The sequence below is a fragment of the Centrocercus urophasianus genome, unplaced genomic scaffold (assembly GCF_019232065.1).
Source record: "Centrocercus urophasianus isolate 14NV4802_14NV808 unplaced genomic scaffold, USGS_Curo_1.0 seq_10, whole genome shotgun sequence".
In the NCBI taxonomy this organism is placed as follows: Eukaryota; Metazoa; Chordata; class Aves; order Galliformes; family Phasianidae; genus Centrocercus; species Centrocercus urophasianus.
In genome coordinates this window covers 84,749,173-84,773,143 of record NW_024884142.1, presented here as the reverse complement: position 1 = coordinate 84,773,143, position 23,971 = coordinate 84,749,173, and the positions used below count along the sequence as shown (strand labels likewise).

The 23,971-nt window shown below is 38.7% G+C and overlaps 1 long non-coding RNA gene and 1 other non-coding gene across 2 annotated transcripts in view; both read right to left on the bottom strand.

The window, feature by feature from the left end:
• Window positions 1-22,297, bottom strand: part of LOC122161559 — a 43,892-nt gene extending 21,595 nt beyond the window's left edge. Inside the window, exon 1 of the long non-coding RNA XR_006169210.1 lies at window positions 22,092-22,297. This is a non-coding gene — a long non-coding RNA (uncharacterized LOC122161559). The remainder of the gene's footprint in view (window positions 1-22,091) is intronic.
• LOC122166632 lies at window positions 3,333-3,405 on the bottom strand. The gene has a single exon (XR_006170850.1). It is a non-coding gene; the product is annotated as a U7 small nuclear RNA (small nuclear RNA).
• Window positions 22,298-23,971: the final 1,674 nt, after the last annotated feature.

Genomic DNA, 23,971 nt, shown 5'->3' with positions numbered 1-23,971 from the left:
CCCATCCCCTCCATGCCCACTAGCCACACCCCTTAGTGACATATCTACACGTTTCTTGAGTACCTCCAAGGATGGTGACTCCAACACCTCCCCAAGCAACATGTTTCAGTACCTCTCCAAGAAGTTTTTCCTAATATACAACCTGAACCTCCAGTGATGCCACATACAGCCATTCCCTCTCTTTCTATTGCTGTTACTTGGAAGAAGAGGCTGATCCCCACCTCACCGCAACCTCCTTTCAGGTTACTGCAGAAAGCAATAAGGTCTCCCTGAGCCTCACTGCACAGTCACAGTGCTCTCAAATCCAGTGATGTGCATCTTCTGCTTTTCATTCTACCATCCAGTCTTTTAGTACTCACAAGTACCCATTTGGCATCCTTTCCTGGCCTCTGCACTGATTTACCCTCTTTATTGGCTGTAAGATTGAATAGCGGAATTCTTCCTGTAATTGTGAGTTTACATTTTTCAGCACAGGTTACTTTTCTTTGTGTCTTTGCTCTCTCTCTCTGTACCTCCTTGCCACAGTGGTTTCTGAGATAACACTTCAATATGTTCACAGTTTTGTATACCAGAGTCCTTCTAAAAGAAAAGATGTAGAGATAAAATACCAAAGGTGAACATTTAAATGACAGCAGAGAAACATAAGGAAATTGATGACATCTTTTAGCGACATTTTCAGAAGCCTTTAAAACTTTCCAGAACTTCTATATCTCAACAGATTCATTCTGTCTACATGTTTGTAAATTTTTTTAGAGCAGTATCAAAAGCCACAGGTGTTTCAGCTCATTAGCAAGCACATTTTCACGAGGGCAGATGTGAGGCAAGTTCTAAGCCTTTCCTTCAGGTTAGATATATGCTAGATGTAGATCTCCATGCTGTGCTGAGCAGGAGGCATTCAGCTGCTGATCAGCACAGTGCACCACTTTTAGCAACACCTTTAGGATGCAGTCTGTTATTGGCTATGCCATTCGATAAAGCAGATTTAGCTGTGATGGTATAGGTCCTAAGGTGAAGGTACAGCCTCATTATTCCAGCAATGTTGTGCAGCAGTGCTCTCAGATGCCAGACTCCATTAGACTCATAGGGGGTGTTTGCTAGCGCAGTGTGTTAAGCTGCAGGTGTTCTGCACTGTACAAAGCCTTCAAAGAAAAGTCTCAAATGTTTCTGTTACCATAAAAAGGATTAAAAGGATTCTAAAACCTTGTGGGTCAGCCTGGGCATTGGTGAAATTGCTAACATTTAGTAAGAAGGGAAAGTGGTTGAAGCAGTGGGGAAATGAGGGCTTGGGGGAAGCCATACACTACTCTTTGAGGGGAGGGGGCTATGATTCAAACTAGGATCTGCTGCACTTTCAACTGGAACTTATTAAGAATTCATGAGGCAGAAAATACAAGATGTTCTGGAAATGAGGACTTCAAAGGCCAAAAGTGAGCCATAAATAAGAGTAGATATTCAATTTTGGCTATTAAACATCTCAGAATATTTTCTCAGATCAGAAGATAAGGCTTACAAATGAAAACCTATTCCTAAAACAAAAAGAAAAAGAGGAATTTTACAGAGAGTAGACGGAAATCAGAAGAACATATTGCACATCTCAAAAACACGAGACTCTATTGATTAGAAACACTGAACAGTACCATGCATCCTAGGTCCAACTGAGTAATACACTGGAGCATGTATTAAAGCATATTTTGAAATTCCATTCACTTCAATCACCATGATCCCTGTTACTGAAATTGGACCCTTGGGAAGAAACAGCTTTCCTAAATATCGTGTGTATATACAAGAGAATTGGGAACACCCACACTTGAGAGAGCCAGCAGCTCAAGCAGAGCACACCAGTACGACTAAAAAGCCATAATCCAATCCAATCCCCCTACATTGAACACCAACTCTATAACAGGATGCTCAGAGCCCCATACAGTGTGACCTTGGATGCCAGGGACAGGGCACCCACTTCCTCTCTGGGCAACCTGTGCCAGTTCACCACCACCCTGACTGTAAAAAAAACCCTTCCTTCTTATATTCCAAGCCTCCCCTCCTCTAGTTTGAAACCATGTCCCCTTGTCCTATCATAACAGATACTGATACAGATTCTGTTCTTTCTTTCAGCATCCCTTTAGACCCTGAAAGGCAGCTCTCAGGTTTCCCTGAATTCTTCTTTTCCCCAAACTGAGCAACCCCAGCTCTCTCAGTCTGTCATCATAGGAGAAATGGACTATTTTTTTATATCCTCTTTATTTTTTTTTATGTCCTCTTCTGGACATGCTCCAACAGGAGCATGTCTCTCCTGTACTGAGGTCTCCACACCTGGACACAGTACTCCAGGTGAGGTCTCACCAGCACCGAGCAGATAGGCAGGATCACTCTCTCTCACTCTGCTGGTCATGGTTCTTTTGATGCAGCCTACGACACGGTTGTCTTTCTGGACTGTGAGGGCACGTTGCTGGCTCATGTCCAGCTTCCCATCCACCAGTATCATCAGGTCATTTTTTGTGTGGGCTCTGCTCCATCACTGCATTACCCAGCTTGTACTCATACTGGCAGTAAACACCAAAACACTTCTCAAGCTTGGGTTAACTATGCCTGCATAAGTAAAACACTGCTTCACATTAGCTTTACTGTGAAGCTTTGGATGAGATCCTCCAAGAACAAAAATGTAACTTGTAGTGTCAAAATTAGGCACTAAGAAACCAAAATAGGAAAAAAAGTCCCTCTTATGGGAATACCTGTTAAGAGTAAACAAGTTAAACAAGAAATTCCCAGAGAAACTGACTACTACCTATCATTTTCAGTGGTGGCTTTCCTACTTTAAAAGAATACTTATCAGCCTGAATGGGCTTTCTGAAAGCATCAGTCTGTGTTAAGCACAAGACAATTTTTCCCCTCATCTTAGCAGAAGCAATTTTTTTTTTTTTTTTTTTTAACCCCACCACATATCAGGTTTTATCTTGGAATATGTGAACTGATGCATTTCTGAGTTATAAGTAATACTCCAACTTTGTTTTATCTTGCTCTTCTAATAGAATTCCTCTTCTCAGACAAGCTATTTCCATTGGCTTACTATGACATCACAACATTCAGTCACCCTCACTTTATCTTCAGGAGGTTGTATTTGTCAGCTCACACCTGCCTATATCTTTTATTTCCCAATTGCATATTCTGCCCTGCATTCTTCCAGACAGAGTAATCTCATTCTTAAAACCCTTTCTTTGTGCTTCCCCTTTCTTCTGGTAGCTCTTCATAGCTCCTACCTCTTCTCCCATATGCCTGCCTAACATAAGGCCTTATTTTGCCACATTTACTGGATACGGATATTGTGAGAAACCATAATGGGCTTCACAAAATAAAATTGATTTCTGGATGAAACCTGCTGGACAAATACTAAAGGAGCTTAAATCACTTTTAATAGAAAAATACCATCAAATATTTTCTCTCACTTTAAGAATATTCTTCCCCCTCCCCCCATTTTTAATGGGAAAAAAATTATTCTCAATTTTGTTTTTCCTTTTAGGCTAAGAAAATATACAGCTGGAAAGAAAGAAGTTAAGATCAATGTTTCTACAGTTGGCTGTTGGTTCCTTTTTTCACTGACAAATTCAATTTTGAAGAGAAACACGGGGAAAAAAAAAAACCCAAATGACAGGAATCCTCCATTTCTGATGTTAAGATGGATCCTCATTCACCCCAACTTCCTCTCCCAAATCTGTCCCAAAAGTTGTTCAGAAGCCATGATATTTTAGATCTCTGATTATCCTTGAAAATCTACCTTGCATTGTCACATATTTTTAAAAGGACTCTGTACATCCGTAAGTCACAATCTTGATATTCACTACAGCCCAACTGTGGGGATTAGCCACAGTTGCGCTGAACACAGATTACCCTTTTATTTTCCATCTGCTAATTACATTCATGATAGCCAATGTCCCTTGAAACTGTGCTCAGTGGTAGAACGGGCTCATGCAGTTTTAATCCACAGGACCTAAGCATCTTTTGCTTTTACACTTGAATGTAATTTTGCCTCCTCATGTCTTGTCCTGTGCTTGAGGTGAGATTGCTCTGTGGTGGTAAATAATCACTACTTTGTCTTCTGCTGATTTAGACACTGGCAAATGAGTCTTGCTAAAACTTAGCAGAGCACTTTGCTCCATGCAGATGGGAACAACAGAACTAATTCCACGGCAGCTGGCAAAGGCACAGGACACTCAGCACGCTCCCCCCAAGGCTGGCCGGCTGAGCAAACACAGTAGAGTTATGTTCTTCTGACAGGTGAGTCAGTACGGCCCTGCTGACAGCACCAAGGTGTGCATTTGTCCTTCCTTCTGCTAGCCAGAGGTGATTTGGAAGCCTAATTGAGGTGATATGAAAGCCTAAATACAGGCTTGTGTTTCCCAGATAGACCAGAAAGCAAGCTGTGTGTGGTGTCATTCATCTGGCAACTGAAGTTACAGTGAGGTGTTGTACAACCAGCTGCCGTGCAAAGTGCTCTTTAGCACTCAGGGGAAAGAGAAATTTCTTACTGAAGTGTAGAGAACCAGTAGAAACAGATTTGCAACTACAGATGTCAAACAACAGCTTCAGGTGAGTTTGGTGTAACATTGCAGTACTTCTTGCTATTCTATAATAATAGAATCTATGGTAATGGATGACTCTTCACCTTTAGACACATCTTGACTATCCAGAGTATAAATGAAAAAACCAGGCTACTGTTATTTCACTTCCCAGACATAACAGGATTGAGTTGAGCATCTTCATAGAACCACAGTGAAAGCAGGTGAGAGAAGGAAGGGAAGACACGGGCAGATCTAACCTGACTGCCAGAATTCTGGCCTAAGAAAGTAGCAGTGGCCAATTAGAAACAGGAACAGAAAAAGGAAGAAATTCTGGGATGCCACTAATTTTATTTTGGAATCTTAATTTTTCTGATTGTTTTTGTCTTAGGTGTAAGACAACCCTTAAAATATTATAATTATACCTGAATTTTCTATTTTCTCTTTCACACAGTATTACAGCACTGGCCATGCTTATTCTGATGCAGCCCAGGATAAAGTTGGCTTTCCAGACTGCAAGGGCACATTGCAGGCTTATGTCCAGCTTGCCATCCATCACCACCCTCCACTGCAAATCAGCACTCCATCCTTACATCCCCCAACTTGTAACGGTGGTCCCCATAACCCAAGTTCAAGACCTTGTATTTCTATCCGTTGAACCTCATGAGGTTCACCTGGGTCCCCTTCTCCATGTACTCTAAAATGAGAGGTAAGTAAAGTATTGAGGAGTTGATAGCTTTAACTTCATGAAAAGATTATTAATACCTTGATGGTAATTGTATTCCATCAAATACAATTTGATGTGAGGTAGGCATGTACTTTCTGATCTGTGTTTCTTGTAAGCCTACTAGAAACACTACGAATTTCTAAACAGAAAGATGGACGTATCTGATATTTTCCTGGGAAATGTATAAAAGCAATTTGTGTATTTTGAGAGATCATACCAAAGAAAAAAGAAATGAGAAGGGAAATTCCAACACTCCGACTATAAAAAGGTAGAACACAAACAGGGTCCTCTATTACAGATAACACCAAGAAAAACACTTGCACTGTGCTAATGGTACAGTGATGAAATCAAAAGCAATAGTTTTCCTAACCTAACATTTTTCATTTCAAAATATCTTTGCAAAAACATCTAGATGTTTCCCATTTAAAACAAACAAACAAACCAACCACCAACAAACAAGAGAAGAGTTAGGAAAACATTACAAGGATTCCCACTACCAAATTATTACCTGGTACTGTATCAGGTGATGTGTGAAATTACCTTCAATTAGCTTTAGAGTGACCCATGAAAAGCATTAAACATAAGGCAGTAATAAGAAAATAATAGCTTACCCTATTCTAGAGCTGAGGGCTTACTAAAAAATTCCAAAGGAAAGCAATCTCTAAGTAGAGATGCTTCCTTCTTGGCTACCAGCTCTTAAAGGAGGTTAGGGAGGAGTGAACCCAGAATCCACCCCTTCCAGTCTCACAGCTGAATTGCTTGCACTTGTGCTCCCAGGGCTGGCTGTGCCTCTTCACCTGATCTCAATCACTGGTTCAGGTGTAGACCTAACCTAATTCCTGTGCAGCACCACCAGATTTTTCTCATGGTCTTCACAGTTTGCCCAATAGTACGTATATTCAAGAACACAGCAGACAGGCCAAAGGTCAATTTTGGGGATGGACTCAGACGTTTCCCATGTCCTACCAGTTACTGCAACTTCTGGAAAACACAGTGCCATACTAAGGGCCTCTTGGGCCTCTTCCTCAAAGCCTGCTTGCAAATTCTGTCCTGAAAGCAATCAGTTCCCTTAGCAACTGCGTGTCTCAAAATGTATTTATTACAGCTCCAGAGAAAACAGTAGTTTGCTTTTATATATGAACACCATAGTGACATAACAGTAAACTGACAGCAGTTCTCTGTGTTACTTCCATTTATAGTGGTTGCCTCAGGAACTGCAAATAAAGTTGCATGTTTTATTTGAGTACTTGAAAAGGGTCATTGTCAAGTAACTTAGACCAAAAGTTTAGGCTTTGACAGGAAGGGAGAGAATGTCTACAAAAGACACCATTGGTAGGAGATTTGTGAAAACAAAGGCAAGTAGAATACTTTTTCTACATTCCCCTGCACCATTTACAGCCCATCACCAAAGGTATTGTGTTAGTTACAGTGACAGCAAAGGAAAGAGATGGGAAGAAGCAAAACTTATTATGCCTTTTGATTTTCTTGATTCCCCAAATTTTAGAAGTTTTGTTGTATGAAAGTAAGTGCCATTTGCGTACCACTTTATTTTTCCAAATTTGAAGGCCATTCACTGAAAGGAAAAAAGAAAACATCATGGAATTTGGGGTTTAGCCAAAACACAGTTTCCCCTTTTTTCACAAATATGTTGAATTTGCAACATTTTTTCCTGTTTGCCTACATAAATGATTCAATTAAAAAAGACAGACCTGTGAGGTTCAGCGAAGAACACCGAACTTTTCCATAATATGACCACTGTCCGTTTGACTTCAGGGCACACTCCAGATCAAATTCCACATGATTTGCCATCCTAAATCTACAGCAGGTCCCCTAAGTAGCAAGGGCAATCACTGCTTAGTTAGGCACTTGAAAGCAGACTTGGACATGCAGGCTTTAGAGAAGTTTTTAGCTGTGTTACACTCCTTGTTGGCAGTCTTGTCTTACTTTTATAGGCTTCTGAAAAGTCAACAGTTACATTATGTTCAGAGACAGAGGGAACAGGACATCAGTAGCTTCCACATGGCATGAGACTGAAAGCAAAATTGTGATGTTTTTAAGATGTTATTCTATATTTCAGACTGAATCAATTTTACAAAAAGAGGATATAAATTTGAAAAATATGAACTGAAGGATGATCCCACCTAGAGCACTCTGTCCAGTTCTGGGGCCCCCAACACAAGGAAGACATTAAACTGTTGGAGCAGGTCTAGAGAAGGACCACAAAGATTATCAGAGTGCTGGAGCACCCCTCCTATGAGGACAGGCTGAGAGAACTGGGGCTTTTCAGCCTGGAGAAGAGAATGCTTCAGGGGACCTGATAACAGCCTTACAGTGCCTGAAGGGGACCTACAGAAAAGCTGGGGAGGGACTTTTTATAGCAGCACATATCTGTTATAAGATGAGGAAAAATGGCTTTAAACTGGAGGCAAGTTGACTTAGACTAGATATTAGAAAGAAATTCTTTGCTGTGAGGGTGGTGAGACAATTGCACAAGTTGCCCAGAGGCTGTGGATGCCTCTCCCTGGAGGTGTTCAAGGCCAGGCTGGATGGGGCTGTGAGCAACCTGGCCTAGAGGGAGGTGCTCCTGCATATAGCAGGGGGTTGGAACTAGATGGTCTTAAGGGTCCCTTCCAACCCAAACCATTCCATGGTTCTATTATTCTATGAATTGTTTTGTAATCTTTCTGTGCAGAGATGTATAAAAACGCCCTGAAACACTGCACTACACTACACTGCTTGATTAAAAGTAGCAACTATCACAAAACAGATTTCACACATATTGAGGGAAACAAAATGATTCAGGCAAATAAGCTATTTTGTTTCTTTATGCATGCATAGATTTTTAGTGGATATTTTAATGTGATTCTAAGTAGAGGAAAATCCATCCACTGCCATGAGAGAAGTTGCCTTTGTATCCAGAACATATTACGAAATCAGTTGTGAAAAGCCAAATAACAGATTAACTGGCCACCCACTTCTTCATAACTCAAATTACTGATTAAAAGTTTTTAAGTATGTGAACCTAAGAACAGCAAGGATTAATGACCTTATCAGTGTAAACTGTACTGCAATTATCTGATCTCCTCGCCACACATTAGTCTCTTCTGTAAGGAACTGATGCTTGAGTTTCTCTTCTGCTCTGAGAAGGAGAGATAGGAGTTTCAGACCACCCATTCAGCTGTCTGTCTGCCTGTGATGTTTAGGGCTGTTTCTGTATTTGATGATAAAACTGTAAGGTATGCATGTTCTACTATGAGGGCGATACACTAATTTAGAAAACCCTTGAATAACTTTGACCACAGAAATATACAGAGTTAAAAATAAGCAAGCATTCCAGATATTCCTTATTCCTTCATATTTACTCTCATGCAAAATTTAAAGAAATTCTGGCAAATAATTAATTTATTGATTTCTTTTGAATAGAGATGGAATTGGGATTTCTTGGGAACTAAGAGGCATTCAGACATGCAGATATTGCACCTCCTTATCCAACTGTAAATATTCTCACAGAGTAAACAGAATTCAGGGAGAGTCAACTATCAGATGATTCCCAAGAGATCAAGAGGAAAAAAACTAGCACAAAGATAACGCACAACACCAAAAGATGATCCAATGACTGCAGATGCTCAGGCTGAGGTACTTGTTAGTATTCACTAAAACTTTTAGGAGATCTGGTCTGTTTACTTCAAGAATTTTATTATCTCCGTGGGAAAAAGACAGAGGATGTTGTAGAAAAGTCACAGGGCCTATGCTGTCCCTTTTATATCAGTATTATTTTTAATAATGAAATATGAGGGGAAGAGGATTTTTTAAATAAAAATAAATATGTAAATTAGTTTTATTCTTTTTAAAATGAAACTGATTTTGAAGTTGTATTTCAGTCTTTATTATATACATACACATTAAGTCTGCTTTTTGTGTTTTCCTGTGTTGTATTTTAGTGCGGAAATTGCACAACCTTTTTCTGGTCTTTTCTCTGCAACTTAGAAAATTAATTTTCTGTTTCCTAGAGGTGGACATCAGAAAAGTAACAGTAACTGCTCGTATATTCACTGCAAGAAATGCCATGCTGTGCCTGTTGGGAGTTGATTTTGTTTCTAGTCTGTTTATCTTGTTTATTGCTAAAGACTGAGCATAATCCAGTTTCCACAAAGCACAGAGTCAGGAATCAAGCTTGAATACCCAAACAGGCTGGCCATGGGGAACTCTCTATGCCCTTGTCATATGTATGTTTGTAAGAAGAGGGATGATTACAAGAACCATCACAGTTCCAGAGGGATGCCACCTGAAACATTCGTATTCAAAGTGTTTGTTAGGATGTGATTCAGAAAACCTCTAAATTTTGACATGAGGGTAAATTAAGAGGAATATCAAATAGGAGACAAACAAACAAATAGAAATTGCATATGTCAAATGAGCAGTAATTACTTTGTAAACATGACATCCTTACCTCAAAGATGATAATGTACTGGGTTTCAGGGTATGAATGGAGTGAGAGGATGGTACTTGTGGTTGGACCAGCCTAAGAAACGAGGATAAAAGCAAGCGTTTTGGGCATGTAAGGAAGGAAGATGGGAGGAAACCACTGTGTGCAAGAATGTCTAATAGAAGATAAAAAATGTAAGGATTTTACAAACAAAGATAAGTTTATTTTTGATATAGTAATGGGAAAAGAGTTAATACAAGAATGCAAAGGAAAGAGTGCAATCAGACTGCCAAGTCATTAATCCAATCCTACCAGTAGTCTTGAGCGGATTTAGAGGAAGATACATAAATGTGACAATTTTAAAACTCCTTCTCCTTCCTTCCTCCCCTCCACCCCATGAATAAAAAAATAAAATAGAGAAGTTGTAATACAAGTGGAAATGAAACAAATGACAACTTGAAGAAGCTTTCTGGGAGACAGAAAAACCTGAGTATCTACTACAGCAAGAATTCTCAAGATGAGGAGAAAACCTACTGTGGAAGCATCTGGTTTTCCGGTTCTAACACCTTCCAGGAAATGCTGACAGTAGCCTATCCAAATACAAGAAATCCATTGCTCTCATTCAGGATCTCCCATTGGATTCACTGGTAGGGAACAAAATATCAGTTTGTGGAATGAGCGACGTAATACAGACTATTACACTAAGCAATCCGATACAGTATCATTATTTCAGCATAAATACACACTTTTTTACAGGAAACAGAAAAGGCTGACGTCCATTTTAGTGTATAAATTCACTGAAATTTGGATGAATAATAACCCTGGTCAGTCTGTCTTTGGCTGCTCTTCAATTCGGCATAAAAAATAGTCTATCACAAAAATGTTTCATTGTGAAACACTTGACTGCTTTTATCTGTTTATACCACACACAGAGCGGTAATAAATGTTTAAAGGAAAATATGAGTTCCAGGAATACAGGTATATGAAGAAATATCAGCTGGATTTGCTTTAGAAGTGAATATGATCTTTCAAACATTTTCCTGGAACCATGTCACAACTGTAGCATTAGCATATATAATGAGTATAATGAGATATGACGAGCATATATAATTAGTGTAAATGCGATAAAAAGCCTGGATTTTTACTAGTTACTTGAATCTGTTGAGAATATTGCTTAATGGAAATAAAATCCTTCCTTGGACCCCTTTTTATTAATCTTTAACCACGATTAACTGACTTGAAGATCTTCAACTGCATTCTTACCTGAAATATTTAGATTGCTTCAAAACTCCTTTCATTAAAAAGGAAGGGTATTATACAAAAAGAAATATCACCACAACAACCCCAAAATTAGCAGAGTGTATTTTCTTATAGATAGTCTCTGAAGAACGTTCGAAATCCGAGTGAAAGAACAAACTGTATATAGTATACAGCCTGCAGAATGAGACCATGCTCATTCGTGAGCGCAGCTCGTTCCACAGCCTACTGGCAAGGAAGCCGGTGAATTAGCAAGCTGTGGCCTGTTTTGCCCATCAAAAAACTGTGCCATCAGATAGCATGAGTACATTTTTTAAAGTTTTCCCTATGCCTGGTAGCTACAAGCAATGCCACAAAACAAAGACCCCTAAATTCACAGAGAAATAAATGGCTGCTTGATAAATGCTTTGAAATTTCCTCTGCAGCCAGAGGCAACCAGACGTGGGAGTATAAACTAGAAAGAAAATGCAAAGTAAGGGAATATTCAAGAGACCCCCTGAAAAAGAATTACCTGGGCAGCAGCAGAACAAGAAATTTATATTGGATATATTCTATAGCTGTATTTTATTCACTGTATGTGTTTCTTTTATAAAACTTCATTTTATTTAAAAACCAAAGGCTTTGTTTCAAAAGCATAGAGCTTTTTCTCATGCTTTCTCAGCTGAAGACAACAGACACTAGCACCTGATTTTCATGGAAAGATTAAATCCCAACAGATAAGTGCAAAAGACAAGTCTTTAGGAGCATATGCAAGAACTAAGCCAGCTCAGAAATTGGTATGTTTTATTCAAGCTCTGTGGGGACTGATTACATGGCAGGAAAGATTTTCCTGGGTAGTCATAGTTCAGTGTATCAGCGGTAAGGATCTGACTTTTAGAAAATAACTCATGGGAAGTTTGTGATAATCCATTACTTTTTTTTTTTCTTTTTTTTTTTTTTTTTTTAAGATAAAACAGGAAAAAAAAAATACAAAAACCCTTACAAAAAAATGTGCAAATTTTAGTATAGGACAAGAGATACCTCAATCTAATGACATCACCTTCCAACACAGAAGTACACAGAAAGGGTACTCACAAGAGCAGTGATTTCAGTGAGCCATTGATAAAAGGAGCCACCATGGTAAATGCAGATGGCAGGAGCTGGGCTTGCAATGCAACACAGGCAGATAGCACTCTTTACTGCACTTGTACTGCACCAGAAAAGAAGAGAGAGTAGATTCAGCTGGAAAAGAGAATTGTAGTCCGTTGTCTTAGAAGAAATAAATTGATGTCTGCTACTTTTATTAAGTGAGAAAGAGAAAAAAACCTCATTAAAGAACAAGGAAGCATTAGAAGTCCCATATATTTACTTTTCAAGGATAGAAGGACTATTAGAATTTGCTTTAGTTAAATCTCCAGGAGTCTCCAATTACACAAGCAAGAAAGCTAACATAGGGAGCAACGTTCATGAGACAGAGGAATCGGAGAGAGGTTTCCCTCCCTCCTAAAAACATCCTTTTTGTTCCTCTCTCCTGAAATTTGGAAATACTTGAGCAACAAACATTGTCTAAATGCCACCCACTGAACAGAAATGAACCATTACTAAGATGAAATGGTGAAGAAATTATGTTAACTGATGACAGAATAGTTAACAAAGCCTTCTTTTTTGTTTGATTTTTTTTCCCCACATGTCTTTGGTTCACACTCAGAATAACAGTAACAAAAAAATCAGTTTTCAAGATTATTTTTTGTTTTGGGGTAAAATCTTCCAGCTGTCTGTGGTGACTGACCAGGGGGATTTAAAACAATTTTCCACATGATAATGACAGGCCAACTTTCCACTGTTCTAAGTGCAAGGAAATTGCATTTAATTTTGCACACAAGATGACTCCTGTTGTGGACCTCCAAGTCATGGCACTACTGATAGCTCACATAATTCGTAAACTCCTTCAGAACTGACAGAAAAGACAGTGGTTAAGAAATAAGGTTGTATTCTTCCCCATATAGAAAAAAATCTCATGGTTGTGAAGCAATAATAACATTCTTTCCAAGTGTTTCCATGACTGTACTAGGGATAATTTGGAGAGAAGACCAAGGGTATCAGCAGAAGGACCAAGTTGCCAGAGGAAATCAGTACATTTGGTTCAACTGTACACACAACGGTTTAAAGCAAAGACTGGGAACAGATCAGAAAAAATAGAAGGTGCCCTCCTTCAGGAATGAGCGTGTCATTTTCTGAGGTGGCATTTCCAGGAACAAGTACAATGCTATTACAAGGCTGATGGCAAATACTGGTTTTCAGAGCAGGAATGTTTTCATGAAAAGTGTTATGATCCTTTCATGAGAGGGCTAGAAAAAGTTGCCCCACAGCATGCTGCAACCCAGCAAAGCTCCTATAGAGATGCTGAGTAGTTCTGGCCAAAACCCTTGGCACAGTGTTTGGGCTCAGAGAGATGACACGGGAAAAATTTATTCTACCTCTTCTCTGAAATGAGTTTCTTGCCCAGATAGGTTCATCTTGCAGACTATAGCATCTCTTGAATCATATCATTTTTCAGCAGAATAAAAGTTCTTTCCAGAAGCTGCTTCATATATGTCACTAAATTTTCATATATTTTAGTCTGGGCCATATCCAATATCTCTGTCACCTTCAGACAGCTCTTTCTTTTAATTCACATTTCCATTGACATTTCTGGCGGGCCTACAGTGAAATATTCCATAGCTTTTACGAATGTAAGGAATGCAGTGGTAAACCACAGGATTCCCCCACCTACAGCTCCCCCTTTCAGCTGCCAGCTGCTTGTCCAATTTTAATTAATGAGAAAGTTGCTAGCAGTTATTCATGCTGGTTCTCTCTGTTCCTCTCGGGAGAATTCCTAAATAGTGTTCAGAGCCTTCATTTTCTCTTTCTGTAACGTGCTTCTTCATAGCAGACAGTGAAAAATATTATTAATGATGAGTTTCTGCACCCAGAGTTTAGTTAATAGGAAGCGATGCTCACCAGTTGTGGAAGTGGCACGTAGGACATCCCTTCCTTTCACTTTCTGCTCCTTTTACCTATGTAAAATGAATGCTAAAGTCTTACTGGAAGTTTTAGTGGTAGGTATTTTTAGTGGTAGGTATATTTTTAAACATTTTCATAATATGGAATAATCAGGCGGAAACACTGAAAGGGTGCCTGCACTGGGAATGTCAATATAGGCACAGGTGAGGGAAGTTATCTCTGGAGTAGAAGTGCTCCTGAAGGCATTCTCTCAAGGAAGGACACAGCAGCTCAACTTTGTTTCTTTCTCTTCCCTACAAGCATAATCCTAGAAAATAAGCTACCAGCCTTTGAAAATTATTGAAGTGCAGCAATACACAATAGTGATTCTAAATGATCAAGCAGAGATTCTGAGAGTAATTATGCACTCAGTCTTAAAAGGCAATAACAAATGGTAAACAGCTAGTTACAACAAATAGCATTTTAATAGCCATAGCTTTTGATAGCTTTTTTTGCCATAGGTAAACCTGCTATGCTGTAGGACACCAAATAATTGTCCCCTGCTTTGAGTGTGAGAGTTTCTGCTTTAATCCTTGTTTTGATGCCCTCAATCAACCCTTCGTTCTATGTTTCTGCAAAGAGCTCCTTCTTGTATAGCATTTCTGCTATGTGAACTGCAGCCAGAGAAAAGGCGGAGAGAGGGGAGGGAAGAGAAAGAGGCTTGAAGTTATTCTCACAGGTTAAATGAAGTTAAATGAAAGGGCTTTGTGAGTGATGTTATTTATTTTTTGGTGCAATTTCTATGTTTTATAAGCCAGTTTTTCTCAGCGTTTCTGACTTGCACTTCAATTTTTTTTTTTCCTGATTGCATTTTAGTAAGAACTAGAGTAGGAAACACAGCACTGATTGATCATTTGCAAATGATGACATGGCCTCCACTACTCAGAGAACTACACAGTGCTGGTATTGTATGCATACCTTCTCATGTGAGATTTATGCATCCCCTCCCATCCAGATCAAGAGAGTATCCATGTTGGGTGGAACTCTTTCTATATTAAATGAAACTGAAGCCCATAAGCAATCCCTCAGTTCCTGGGCACAGTTGTAGGCCTCCTCTAACTATTATACTGCAGGAAAAAAATCTTTCCTCATTAATAAAATACACTGTACTTACTCTGAAAGATCCATTGCAGATTCATTCTACAAAGCTCATAATGGTCGATATGATGGAATTTATTTAGTCTATGAGATCCACCCACATTTTTGTAAAGTCTACAGATGTTCAGTTGCAGTCACCTCCTCCAGTCAAACCATTTACTATTACAGGCTTCTCCATCTTTAATTTTCTGCCTGTGCCTGAGATGATACTACAGCAGAACTTTAAATGAGAGTATGTTCAGTCCAGTATCTTACACACTTGGTAGTAAAAAAATGGCTTGAGTGATGGGATTTTGTGAAAACTGGATGACAGCCATTGTTCATATTCAGGGAATAATGAAATTCTTCCCAAGCATTGTTTTGAAACACTATCCTCTTTTCTCTTGTCTTCTTCAAAATTCTTACTGACAACAATTTAGCAGAACACTTATAAGCTTGAGGCTACTGAAAAATAAAACGTATAAAAATATGATGCATGGTAGCAGGGCCAGGCTCTAGATAACATATACTACTCTATGTAGATGAGAAATAGTCTCCAGTTTTGTGGGCTCAGAGTTGCAAGCACACAGACTTGCACAGTTCCCCACTCACGCATATAATGTCTTGAGATTTACAGAGGTATGTAAAGGGTTTAGGCACACAGATGCCACAGTTAAGTAGAGGAATTATTTAGGTGATTTTCACTGGAAATCAGATTTCAACTCTGTTTCATTCAGTCTCCTGATTAGGTCTGAATTTCTCAACCTTTTTAACTGTGTGACTACATTTGTTTGAAGGACAGCAAGTAAGCATACTTAAGCCTATGCCTAACAAAATTCATACACGTGGGAGGATTTCAAATATTCCAAATAAATTACTATTGGCCTGACTTTACTTTGAGACTACAAGCTCCTATTCATCAGCAGACTTTTTTCATTTTTCTTTCTTCCAATGGAATGTTTCTGTAAATCAACTTATAAACTTTTCACTTTAAATGAAAGGATGTTAGTTTTTGTCATTGGTGGTCTTTTATTATTATTATTGTTATTATTATTACTAATATTAAATGTATGGAAAAGGCAGCTACAAAGTCTGTCCTTTCACCAGGGTTCCTCAGCAGAGTTAGAATCCTTAAAGAGATCAAATCAAGAGATTATAGAAGTCCCCTACAAGGCTCTGGGGAAACCAACTGATCTCTTTATCAGCCTTTGGCTCCTATAAATCCCAAAGATGATTCAGAAATGTTCTGAGACTGTCCTGTGCAGGAGGTGGTGGCTACAGGCTACAAAGACTCTTCTGTCCACTTCACAGCTGCCTGGAAATTGGCTTTTATTTCATCAGGTTCTTCAGTTCTGAAGATGGGCTTCTCCTTTATTGCTACATTGCCTTTATCCAGTTGATCTGACTCATACTATTCTAGCAATCCTTTTGAGCACTAATTAAGGGCTTCAGTTAAAAAATAAAAAATAAATAAATAACACTAAGCATTCAAGATTCCTCATACACTACTCAATTTAGTGTATGTTTTAATGATTCAAGTAAAATCCCAGCCATATGCAGTGTAAATAGGAGCAGAGGATTTGCCTTATCAGGTGAGACCACTGGTCCATGAAGTCTTGTATTACGCATCCAACATCAGATTTGGGAGTGGAAAGTAAAAACAAGTGAAGCATAATCCCTCTGGGCTAATTCTGCAGTGCTGCCCTCCAGGAAAAAATTCCTTCCTTGCCCCTGTGGTGATCAAATCACAATAGTCTAATTAAAAAGGGTTTCTCAGATCAAACTGCACAAGAAAAGAACGTATGAAGATGTGAAAGAAGAAAAGCAAAAAAGAGGATGATGCCAAGAAGCTTGGAGGGAATTTCCATTTCCCAAATTTGTTTACAGACAGTTGCAGGTTAAAGGCAAGAGGGAAAAGTATAAGAGCTACAGGTAGTACACTGGCTAATGTTCACATTAACTGCTAACTCAGCATCAGCAGAGAAGCTCAGAATAGCACAAATGTAAGAGTTCCTGTGATTCTGACAGCTCCTTATCACACAGTTTCACTGAAAACATTAACATGGTCTCCAAAGGTCTGACTCTGACACAGATGTGGGCATTCTGCTCCCATTTTAATGACAGTAAATTAATATTTACTAGCAGATAGCAAATTAATCTACAACTTAGCAGCCTCTTTATGGTGTTGTCCTACAGGGACATTGCATAGCTGTGAGGTCACTGTAAGGACATGTTTTAGCAGGGAAGAAAAAGCATACAAAATATACAGTTTTAATGGGGCACACGATCATTTATGACGTTCAAAAATCCACACATCTTATTTTTCCTTCATTCATAATGAAATTTACAGTTAATGTGCAAAAAACATAAGCCTTTAGTGGGGTGTCCTGAGCTGAGTCTTCCAACATATATATATTAATTACTCGCATCAGAGAATGCCATTTGGTAAAATAATAAATGAAGTCATCTTTTACTTATGAGAACTACCAACAGGATTTGCTCTTCCATGCCCTTATTTGTGAAACTTTTGGAACACTGTGCTCTGTACATAATTGTGTGGTCTCTCTTATCGTTGTTTTTTTGCATCCCTTAAATTCAGAGACATAGCAGGGTGTGGCTTCTTTTTCCATTAAAGGCTGTTTTGGGTAACATTAATCTAAGATCTATTTTGTTATGCTAACAGCTAAAGGCTTTATAATAATAATTTCTATTTGGCAGCATCACAGTCAGCTTCACTGATGTGAAGTTCTTTCAATTCTCTTTCAGGGCTGAGAAAATCTGCAGCAATTCTGAGGTGACTTCATGTTTTTCATCTTTTATCACAAAGGTATTGCTGGGGAACTATCTAAGAAAGAAATGCAGATAAGCAATATCATCATCAGCAAAAAGGGAAGGGAAATGGTATTTGCTTTCTTGTCAGACTTGAACAAAATCAAAGGCAGCTGTAAGCTTTCAGAGAGGAACAACAATTTAAGTATGTCAAATTTCTAGAACTTGAATGGATGTGGAAATATTGATGTGCAGAAGACTGGTTACAAATTTATAAAGTTTTTTAATAGCTTGTGATAATACTGACAGGAAAACAAGGTGTCTGGCAATAGCAAACAAACAGAGTGCAGGAACACATGCAATAACAGTGGTTATAATAGTGGCAACATGACCTTCCTTATGCTCTTCAACACTTTTTCCTCACTTATATCAGAAGGCAGAGCTGAAGTTGCTGGGACACCTGGGAAAACACCAAAGCCCATGTGCAAAACTGGAAGGTCAGACCCCTGAAGCAGCTGTCAGCTTTGCCTTGCACCTCCCAGTGTCCTCCCATCCGCACAGACAGTTTCCAGGCTGCTTACCGCTAGGCTCACCAGCAGAGCTGCAAACCTGAGTGCTTGCAGGCGCGTGGGAGAGCCTGTGCCGGATGCATTTGAACCTCTTCATGATGTGAAGAAAGTGGGAGAGGCGAGGCATCACGAAGCTTCCCAGGATGCTCTTATGAAAAATATAACCTATGCAGCCCGGGTTCATAAATCCTTTACTCTCGGGATTTGTACTCCTAAGTCTTCAAGGTACTTCTGACAATATTTCTTTTAATATGAATTCATTCTTTTTGGAGTACTTACTGAAACTTCAATAAATCCTAGAGTCAGTAGTCTTACACCAATCCGACCTTCTCTCTTAAGGTTAGGAAGGAGTGCCCTTGGCATAGGTTGAATTGAAGGGGATTTCCTTTTGTTTTGCAATGTGCACGCAGACAAGCAGGCACCAGGCTACAAGTGAGTAACTTTCCCACTAATCCTCCAAGGCGTGTGACAATATGACCCTGAGCTTTTACAACTAAGAACAGTATGGTATGTAAATATTATGAACATATATGGTAAGTGCTCTACTGGCTGAATAACATGGAAAATGATTCCCGAGAATGCCTAGCTGACCCCAAATCTACACAGATTATTCTTCTTTTTTCTCTGCAGCATTCATCTCTGTTAAAAACAATGATGATATATTAGATGCAAGTTCACTGGAGCAGGAATTATGTCTTGTTTTCTTTCTCAATTAAGCATCCATTTTGGATATAAATAATCAAGATGAGAAATAAAAAAAAAAATGTACTGCTTTGTATTTGCCACTACATTCTTTCCAGAGAGAAAAAATCATATGTTGAAATGAGGACATTTTAACTGCTAGCTGGAAGTCAGGATGTCACTGCGACACATTAAATGATTCTGAAGTACATGACTTGCTCTCTAAAGATAAGCACTTAAAAATTTAAGAAAATCTGTCACTATTTCTTTGAGAATGTAATGGCACCTGTTAAAGATATTAATCTATTGGGGAGGGGGGGAAGGAATAAAGAATATAGTTTTAAGCCTGTGAATAGAAATTTAACAACACAATAGAAAGTTGCCTTTTTATAATGAATGGATACTATGCTGAAATCTTATCAGTGGCACCAAAACAATGCAATACTGAGGTTTATTTAAACACAAGCAAATGGGATAAAGCAGAAGAGGAGAAGAATGCAGTTGAGATTTACTGATTTTGCAATGAAAATAAAAAGTTATGAATACCCTTTCAATAGCACTCCCTAACATTGCAAGGGTCCTATATTGTCTACCCATTTAATAACCAACATACTTTTATGTCTTGCAGCTACTGATATGCTCTGCCTTTGGAAGTTTCCATCTCTTAACAGGTATAAGTAACAGCAGATTATTTCTGTTCTCACTGTGTATTTTCCTGATTTGCAATTCAGCTTTCATTATTGATAGAGACTTGGAACCTGCAACCCACAGAGAATTCCCAAGAGTGAGGATTTACCCATGGAACTACACCAAGAATAAATTAGAATGTGGACTTCAGAGGCACCACTCACAGGGGTATGAACTACTGGCTCCTGTCCACTGTTTCTGTACTTTGGTTATTTCCATTTAGTTTAACTTGATTAGATTCCAGCACTCGGTAAACTTTATCAACTTTTTTTTTTTTTTTTTTGGAAGATATGCTTGTATATCAACTACATTTTTCACATCCTTGCCCAACCTCTAGAAAAAGCTCTTAATAGAAAAGGAACTTTTCAGTTTCACCTATGAAAAAGCAACAACCAAATTTCCACTATGATTTGGGATCAAGTATCAAGTGCTGGAAGAATGTCACAATTATTCAGGTGAATTGTTAACTGAAGTGTAAGGATACTAACTGAGGCAAGATTGTTTTCTGCAGTGTCACTGTGAACATGCATTCTCCCAGCGTGACACAGTGTTTATGATTGATAGTGGCTGTTAAATCCGGATTAGGAGCAACCTGTTCTCAAATCCTTCCTCTACCTAATGGTCCTCGCTTAACATTGTTAATTTCTGGTAACCCTGCTATTCTTCCAAGGGCGTAAAAAAAAAAAAAAAAAAAAAAAGGAAAAGAAAAAGAAAGGAAAAAAAGTAGGATTGACATTGAAAAAAAGATGGTGTAGTAGCAAGGAACATCTCCTGCATCCACTTACTGAAGAATGCAGAGTTCAATTTTCAAAACAGGAAATCAGCTTGTTTTCTTCAATAGAAAATGCTAGTCTGTATGAAATACAAGTAATAAACAAATGTTCTCTCATGGTCTCAGATTGCTGACTGTGTTTTAGAGCAATTGAGAATTTGTTAGGAGTTTGCCCTAGCAAACACCTATGTCCTTAGGGGAAAAGGACTATGGAAAGGTTTTCCTTTTAAAGTCTGATCAAATCCCATTGAAGCCAGTGGAAAAAAACACTCCTGTTGACTCTGAGTTCAGGCCCATATAGAAATCAGTCTGATGACAACTAATTATTTAACTCCTGACTGAAAATTAGAATTGATGAACTGATAAAAATAACATGCAAGTAATCCCGCAAAATTATTTCAGGGTATATTTCACTACTGCTGTTGCTAGGCTCTTGCCACCTCTTGTTCACAGATATTCAGGCTAAGTTACAGCTTAGACATGACAATGTTTGAAAATATTTGAAGTTCAAAAGTTTTTGGACAAGTGATCAATCATCTGGAAATTCATCACAGAAATCCATTACACAGTAGCTGTCACCGTTTCCGTCTTTTGTTTAATCAGCCACTCAAGTGGAAGCCTCAACTAGGTCCCAGATTTGTTTAAAGCTAAGGTTATAAATTACCTTATACACAGAAGAAATATTTCTGCACACTAAATAATCAATTATATAGCTTTCAAAAACCCCAGAGGATAAAATTTGAGTGCCAGTACTACTTTTTTTTTTCCCCACGAAAGCTTTAGCATAAACAGCCATACATAAAATTATACAAATCATACAGAAAGTTGAGCACTATATTAACAAGATGAGAAGAGCTAAAAGAATTGTTACCCTCAGAGTAGCAAAATTTATCAGAAAGTAGCCGATTTTAGCCAAGATATTTTCACACCACAAATATATAATGTTGTTACAGACCTTGCAATAGTGCAATGTCATAAAGCCACGCAGAATTTTCTGTGTAATTTGTGTGAATGCAAAACTTTGGGCTATTACATGCTGCCATTGAAGTAGCTTAAAGGCTCAGACACCTCTATAAATTATCAAGTGAAAATTCAAAAGAAAGAAAGAAGAATCACAGGCATGAAGTTGCCTACCTAGGATCCATGCAGAGATAGTACCACACTCATCTACACTGTTGTAGGATGCTGAAACTACAGCAGGAATAACAGAATGGGCAGTGCAATGTGTTCATTTCCTTGCTGCCAACCAAGAGAATAAAGCGAATGGTCTGAATTTTACTAATATACTGACCAGCAACTGTAACTAGCAGATAAACACTACTTGTCCTGCTCTCCTAAGATGGATTTGGCAACTACCAGTTCATAAGTACACAGGATGACAATGAGCAGTAATATCTTTAGGGGTCACATCCAAATCCAGCAAGGCTCATGAATCAGAGTTTGAACACTGGTTTTGTGAGACACATACAGTTTTAAATATAAAATTAATGCCAAATAAAATCAGCTTTACACTGAGTAACTGTTGGAGTAAGAAACACTGGGGTGTAAATAGTACCTTAGTTAAGCACAGAATTCGATGTAGATTGTTTCATATCACAATACTTTCTGAGACAGAAGAAATGAAGATAGATTTCATTCTTCACTTGGAGATCAGGAAGGAGTTTCACCTTCAGCTCTCTCCTTAAGAGCTGCACATGGGTGGGTTTGTTGTTGTGGTTTCTCACATTATCCAGGTGCAGCACTCATTGAAGATGACTAGCAGAATACTCATCTTAACCCAGTGCTGTCCTAACCCAGAAGGGTAGATTTTGTATTCCAGCTTCCCACACACGGCAGTCCTGTACATTCTTATCTGTTGCACAATAATCATAGTAGTCATTTACTAGATCTCTCCCCCTCCCTATTAATTAGTTAATATTCTGTATTCATCTCTGAGTAATCCAAGGCTGTGATTTTCACCCTATCTGTTAGACACCTTGTGATCGACCATATTCTCCTGCCTTTGTGCCTTATGGGGCATGGAGGAAATCAGAGAAAGGGCGAACAATAGAAGGGTGCACGCGAATAACAGAATTCCTTGTTCTTTCTTCAGCTCCATGCAATAGGTGTACACATGCACAAAGATAATTCCTGGTGAAAATGAATATTTGTCTGTGGGAGTCAGAACTGAATCAGGATTGACACTGATTTCAATTGCAGATGCTGGCACAGAGTAAAATTATTTTTCAAACACAGAAGCATTCCCTGGTAAAGTATTTAAGGTTGCATTTTCAAGCTAGAAGGAAAAAGTGATGAAAAGTTCTTAAAACTGAAGAAACGAAATCCTTGATACTGATCCAAAGCCCTGCAAAACAAGATCCCATATGGTAATGACAAACCTTAGGAGAACAGAGGGGGATAAAATGGGTATATTTTCCTTCATTTTCTCTTTTACTCCTTTGTTTTTTAAAATTGCATATAATATGTCATAGGAGGGTCCCTGCCAAAGATGTGTTTTCACCATCATTCACAAACAACACACATTCCCTATGAACTTCAATGTAGCTCTGTAGGGAAAGGGGCATATGGTAGGTAGCAGAAGGCCCCATATAGTACCAAGCAGAGCAGCACAAAGGTGTTAGTAAAACTTCTGAAAGCATCATACCCATATTTTCAGATGAGATCAGCAGTTCTTTTACTGTTGCAAAGGTTCTCTGTGCTTGAGATAGTCCTTCTATCACTGTTGTTTAACACTGCACAACGCTGAGCAATAAATAGTAAGCAAAATGTAAGTATTTCTATCCAGTTCCAAAATATCTTTCCGTTATCTTAGTGCATGGGAGCAACCTTGTTGTCCTTGACCAGATTCATAATGTGTATAAAGCACCTATGATCTAAAGTGACTCTCCTCTGTCCTAGTGAAATGTGGCCAAGGAACAATCGTTGTTTGTACTGTTAAGGATGTAAAGGCACTAAGTGAGAAAGAGTCCCTGTTTCCCTATGCAGGTTCTGTAGACTAAATGAGGCTTCTCAAGAAGCCTGTTGTCTGAATAAACCCTCAGAAATACTCCCTGTGTTTCCAATCTACTGCCACAGACCACCCTTCCACAGGTTTTACAAGCAAGAGTTGCTTTGGCAATGAGTTCAGTCCTTTCTCTTCCATAACCAAGTAGCTTTATGTCTGTAGGTAGAGACATTTGTTACTCATCTGTGGAAGAGTTTTTACAGTGGGGCTTGAAATACCTGTTAACATTCATCCTGGAAATTCAGGTCCTAAAATAAAAAGGGACCATAAAACACCCTGTCAGCATATGTTATGCATAAAGGAAGCATTTCAAAGATGCACTGCAAATTCAAGTAATATATGCAAAAATTGCAGACAATTGTCGTGTACTTTTTACCCTATGTTAGCTGGCAATCTGTTTATGGTCATGTTCCAGTTGACATAATATAAAG